Source organism: Arachis ipaensis, chromosome B2, assembly GCF_059453495.1.
Source record: "Arachis ipaensis isolate K30076 ecotype BB chromosome B2, ASM5945349v1, whole genome shotgun sequence".
Classification (NCBI taxonomy): Eukaryota; Viridiplantae; Streptophyta; class Magnoliopsida; order Fabales; family Fabaceae; genus Arachis; species Arachis ipaensis.
In genome coordinates, this window is record NC_142437.1 from 113,278,847 (window position 1) to 113,285,621 (window position 6,775).

The window sequence follows — 6,775 nt, forward strand, 5'->3', positions numbered from 1 at the left end:
TTAAATTTTTTTAAAAATAAAATACAACTTATAATTAAAAAATTTCTTGTTAAATATGACTTATTCCGGTGTATTTGTATATTTTTGGAGACGATGATAATAGTTGCCATAGTTAAATATGACTTATTTTTTTAATTTATAATTAAAAAAATTCTTGAAGAAATTATGCTTGTTGTCTGTGTATTTTTGTATACTCCTATATACTGTTTGTAGATCTATATACTATTTGAAAATGATGATAATAGATTAAGAATGTGGAATTCAAAAAAATTAAAGGAAGTTTGTCGGCGGTTAGACGAACTCTATAATTTTTATAGAGTTTGTCGAGGTGCGGCGAACTTGCTCTAAACAAAAAAAAATTGTATTTAAGGAATTAAAATTCAAAAAATGGTGTTTAAAAAATATGAATTTTTTTTGTTTTATTTCTGAAAAAATCCCCTCCCTCCTATCTATTTTTAAAGTATCTATCACCGAAAATAGTGATTAATTTCTCTGTTATAGATTATTTACTTGAAAACAAATGATTGGTGAGTGTTCACATGATATTTTTACTTCAAATAAAATATTATTTTAGTCCTAACATTAAGTTAAGTATTAATTTTATTTTTAACGTTTTTAAAACTTTCTATTTTTATTTGAAATATTTTAGTTATTTTATCATGCTTTAGTCCTCTAATTAAAATTAAAAGTTTTTTTTTTAAAATATCTTTTTTTCTAATATGATTTTCTTCTAGATATCGACAAAAATTACAATTATAATGGTTACCGTGATTTTTATAATGATTTGAGAATAAAAATAATAAAATAAAAGAAAAGAAGATAATAATAAAAAAAATTAATTTTAACTAGAGGACTAAAATAAAATAAAATAAAATGTTTAGAATGAAAAAAGACGTTTCAACGTTAAAGAAAAATAAGACTTAGCCTTAACATTAGTGACTATTTTACTCTTCTTATTTCTCATGTTTGATTCAAATTAGTAATCTTTGAATTAAAAATTTAAAATAAACTATGTGATGAGCACTTTTTTTTTTTTTTTTTGACATTAGAGTGCTTCCAAGTTCCAACGTGTGATTTATGGACATTAGAATACTCCTAACATCGTTTTATGCCTTTTATTGTTGGGCCTGTCGTCCCACAAGGTGACAAATTAGGGCTCTGATGGCCCAAGGGAACGAAAACAATTGACAACAAATTGTTCTACTTTAACTCCAGTCTCCAGCCAAAAATAATAATAAAAAGTATTAAAAGACTAATACTTTTAGTATAAAAAAATAAATATTTATTTAAATATAAATTAAAAATAAAAATATTAAATCTTTAATATTTTTCTAATAAAATTTAAATTGAAAGTGCATAATTTTGTTAATTAAAAACTAATTATTATAAATATTAATTATTTTTATTAATATAATAATAATTAAATTATTATATTAATTTTTATAATTTTTTAAAATTTATATTATATAAATATACCGTCATTGATTTTAGTATATAAATAATTTTTTTAATTAAAATATAAAATTGGTAGTACAATATATACATTTCACAAATTACAAAGCGACATTGCGAGAATCTGATGACACGTGGCCATCATCTGACGGTGGAAAACAAGTCAAACAAACGTGGCCATGTGGTTCTTGTTTTTGTTCCCTCTTACATGCAAAAAGAGAAAGTAAGAAACCATAAACAAACCCAAAGGAGCACATAGAAACATTTTGAGGAAAAAAAACAACAAAAAACCACGGCAGTTGAAGGTAAAGTTCACTCACTCACTAACCTTCTTCTCCTTCTCTATGGATATGTATATATACATATACACAATTCAGTTTTGATTCAACTCAATGAATCATAAATCAATATATAATATTACTATATATATATACAACTTCCAAGTTCCAAATTAAAGCATATGCTTGATGATCATGGTGGTGATGTGGAGGTACTTCAATGGCAGAACAGCGAGAAGGTTTGTATCCACTTGTAGTGGCCATGGTTGGTGGGACAAAGTGAGAGTTGCACCAAAGAACCCCATTGTCAGTGTGAATGAGTCTTTTCTTGCTGACCCTTTTCCCCACAAGGTCAATCTTGCTATGGTAAGTAATTAAAGTAATTAACTTATTGCTATGGAAAGAGAAAAACAAAATGCTTACTTAGTTATTATATTAACATCTTGCTAATAATTTTTATATATGTTAGGGTACTTATAGGGATGATAATGGAAAACCCTTTACTCCTCAATGTTTTGGTGATGCAGAAGCAAAGATTAACAGATATACATTAGAGTGAGTCTTAATTAGCTTTCAGCACTGAAACATTCCTTGATTACAATTTACAAGCTACCATGTTACTTATATAGGAAAGTGAAACTGAATTGAATGTTGGATTATGATTTTTTTTTTTTAAGTTTTTGTAACAATCTGGCTAGTCTAGTCTATAGAACCGGATTCTGAAAAGTAGTTATTTTTATTGACGGGTCGATAATTAATTGAATCATCTTTACTCTGTGCCAAAATTGATCATATAAAACGTTGATTATACTCCGACATTTAGAACAGTTTACATAATCTGTGTCAGTTTTTGGTACATACACTCTAGTTTGGCCACAATTAGTTGCAGATTTCTTGGAGTAAAACTGATTCTATGAATATTTCTTTTGCCTTCTCATGGAGAGTTTATTTAATGTGTTTATTGACAGGGAAACAAACTCTTCTGAGGTTAGTTCAAAGTTTGTTATGGAGAGTGTAAAGTTGGCATATGGGAATGATTCATTTGTTGTAAGAGAAGGGTTGTATGCTGGAGTTCCAGCTTTGTCCGGAACCGGCGCGTGTCGGCTTTTTGCCGAATTCCAAAGGAATTTCTATCCTGATTCTCTAATTCATCTTCCAGATCCTACCTGGCCAAAGTTAGTCCTTTTTCCACAGAATTATTCTTGATGATGTTTTTTTTTTCCCCAGCATCTAATTTTCAAAGTTTGTATGTTATAGTCACCACAACATTTGGAGACAGGCTCAGATTCCAGTCAAAACATTCCACTACTATGATCCTGATACAAAGGGTTTAGATTTTGATGCACTCATAAATGATATCAAGGTATATAATAATTTAGTTATCAAAGTTATGCATGATTTTCATGATCATGAATTACATAGAAATTTAGCATCCATTATACACATCTTGAATTCTTGTATTTCAAGCAAATCTAAGGATATATGATCAGCATTTAGTATTAACATATGAACTACCATCGTCCAATCCAAATGCAACTATACTATGATATATAAAACAAACTTTTGACTATTCTATGTTCATTCTGTGCTTGTAACTTGCAAGTTCAGAACGCGCCGGATTCTTCGATCTTCTTGCTTCATCCTTGTGCTCACAATCCAACCGGTGTTGACCCCACTGAAGAACAATGGAGAGAGATTTCATACCAGTTCAAGGTATGTGATGACACATAATAAGATGCTTAAATATTTGCTATGATACCATAACTTTGAATCGATTGTAACATTCTCTTAGTAATTACTTTCCAGGTCAAAAATCATTTTCCCTTCTTTGATATGGCATATCAAGGATTTTCAAGTGGTGATCTTGATAAGGATGCTGCGGCGCTTCGGATTTTCGTTGAAGATGGACATTTAGTAGGCTGTGCTCAATCATTTGCAAAGAATATGGGACTATTCGGGCATAAAGTTGGTTGTTTAAGGTAAAGATTGTTAATCTGACTCCCCAAAGTTTCAGTTCTAAATCCTTGTAATTAGAAGCATAGCATATCATATACAATGACTCTGTCTCCGTGCATTATAAGTTAGGTCAAAAATATTTTGTGATGCATTTTTGTGATAAAAGTTAAATTGTGTAACAATGTCACCAATATGTTGTACTGTGTTATTTGATTTATTGAGTTCTAGAAAGCGCGACTAAATAAACGAATAACTATAGGAAACCAACTTTTAATTAGTCAGTATTAGCTATTTGCTTTTGAAAATTATTCTTTTAACCCTCAGTTTTTGGAGAATTTAGGTTTTATGTTTAGGATTTAGAATTTAGGATAAAAAAAAGTAGTTTTAAAGAGTTGACTGATATTGGCTGAAAAAAGTTGACTCGCTAATTGAACTCTAAATCAACTATGTTAGTGTCCGACCTAAAAACTAAACATCATATCATATGCAAAAATGGATTTGACCAAACATGTATTACACTTTCTAATTCAAAGATACTTCAAACACAACTTGACTATGATATATGGGGTTTAGAAATCTCAATAAGAATAATAATTTTACAAATTTGTCAAATGAACCTGCTAGCAAGTATCGGCATAAATGACACAAGTTAAGAATGCTACACAATTTTTGGCCAAGATTAGAAAGTAGTAAATACTACACTTTTTTTTTCCAAATCTAAATAATTGAAAACCATATTAGTCTTGAAAATATACACAAATATATTCCATGTCTATGTACTTTCATTTTAAAAATTCGGTTTGTCTCCATGTTGACGTTATGTCAAGTGTCTGTGTCCGTGCTTCATAGACTGATATGCTTGAATGTCGATAATAGTGTCTTGACCCGGGATATAAAGCAAGCAGCTGCAGTGAAAAGCCAACTACAGCACATTGCTCATTCAATGTATAGCAGCCCTCCAATCCATGGCATTTTACTTGTTACTATGATCTTGAGTGATCCAAACATGAAAGAACAATGGAAGAAAGAGATGAAGGTAAAATCACTGCCTTAAACCATATTTTTTGCTTTTTCCATTTCTAAATAGATTCAGTCTTTTTGAAGATCATGGCTAACAGAATCCGAGCAATGCGAACTACTCTACATCGAAATCTTGAGGACTTGGATTCATCTTTCAACTGGGAACATATAACTAATCAGGTTTTTGGTGTTGTGATTTTGCATATATGTTGTTTTACCTTTTGCTTGAGGAAACAAATCATGACTTTAGTTCATGTACCGAATTCAGGTTGGCATGTTCTGTTTTCTGGATTAGCCCCTGATCAGGTTAGACACTTGGAGAAGCTATTCCATATATATATGAGTCCAGATGGACGAATAAGGTACGCTTATGTGGAAAAGATCGGAAACCAATTTTTTTCGGTCAATATTTTTCTTCTCTTATACATTATTTTGTTGGCCGAAAAAAGTTAGTTACCTAACAAACCTATGGTTTTGCGAGCCTGACCGAATCGGTCGGTTCAATCAAATTAATTGGGAATCGGTCATCAGAATGGTCTGGTTCAAAACAAAAAGTAGTTGGCAATTATTTGGTTAGAGCATAAAAAAAACTAGTCAAAGGATCAGTTAACGGGTCGAACCAGCATAATTTTTTTAGCGGTTAATTAGTTTAAAATAGTAAAATACAAAAAAAAAAAGTCACTTTTTCTAAAACTATATATATGTTTTATAACTTTGGTTGAATCTCGATTAAATCTTTAAATCTTTGAATTTCTAATTTTACCGATTCAGTGATTGATTCGATTTTCAGAACTTTGAGCAAACCAAAAATTATAGTATAGAAAAGAATTTTAAGTATATTAGATACACCGATGTTCTAATAATTTTTACCATTGATCTCAATTATAAAAAAAATATATAATATATATTAATTAAAATCAACTATTAAGATTATTAAAATACCAGTATTCCGAATATATTTGAAAACTTTCTTATAGTATAGACCATCCCCATATTTGGTAAATATCTAAGAATAATGAGACGAATAAAAGAAAAGTTTGCAAATCGTTTGGTTCCTATCCCAAGACAACGAGGATAGAAACCTAGAAAAAGTAAGAAAAAGAACACAGTTTTTATAGGCACCTATTTAAATAAAGATGTTAAAAACATCTTCTTATGAAGAGTGAAGAGTCTTATGTTAAAAGTGTGTTTTGTTTGTTTATCATCTAATGATAAAAAAAAAATACATCTTCACACAAAGTTAATTGTAAAATCTTTATGATAGTATTTATCATTTTTGTATCTCTATATTATGTTTGGTTTTAGTGGAAAGAACATTACAGGGGTAAAATAGGAATATAAAAAAAGAACGAGAGCATGCTGGAACACACTTTCACTAAACATACATTAAAATTCTGTTCTAATTGTTAATTTCAATAAATAATAATAAGCTTCATTTAACTCTTAAGGTTGTTGTACTTGCAGCATGGGAGGTGTGACACCAAGCAATGTAAACTATTTGGCAAATGCAATTCATCAAGTTACAAGAATCAGTGAAGCAGCCTCTGTTTGCATGTAACATGCATTAATCATAAACTTTACTCTGATCACATGATATATTAACCATTTTTGCCTAATGTAATTTATTCTTGTTAAACCTACCATACAACATACATACCTGTAGTAGGTGAAAATATTCACAAAGTCAAATAATATTAGACTATTGTAAATGTTTTTTAACTCTTGTGAAACAATTAAACATAGCCTAAGTCATTGTATAGAAAGGCTTTGATGTTTTCATATTTGATGAATGTAATTAGCAAATTTAATTACACATACTCTGCCATACACCAAGATTACCAATGTGGGAATTGGAATTAAGATTTATACTTAAAAAGTAAATAAATAAATAAATAAATAATGAAAAAATCATTAAATACAAGTGAAAATCACATGGTGGAAATTCAGGTATAGTCGATTTCATGTGAAGTTGATAATTGAGAGCCGTTAGATGATTTAACTGATTTGACTAAATTTTTATCTAACGGCTCTCAACTATCAACTTCATGTGAAGTCGACTGCACATGAGT

At 29.5% G+C, this 6,775-nt stretch overlaps 1 pseudogene across 1 annotated transcript; it reads left to right on the forward strand.

Moving 5' to 3' along the window:
• Positions 1–1,715: 1,715 nt before the first annotated feature.
• Positions 1,716–6,487, forward strand: LOC107625854 (aspartate aminotransferase, mitochondrial-like; annotated as a pseudogene). The gene is made up of 10 exons (XR_015904888.1): positions 1,716–2,096; positions 2,200–2,285; positions 2,699–2,905; positions 2,988–3,093; positions 3,339–3,443; positions 3,537–3,709; positions 4,563–4,722; positions 4,791–4,886; positions 4,975–5,068; positions 6,171–6,487. The product of XR_015904888.1 is annotated as an aspartate aminotransferase, mitochondrial-like (transcript).
• Positions 6,488–6,775: the final 288 nt, after the last annotated feature.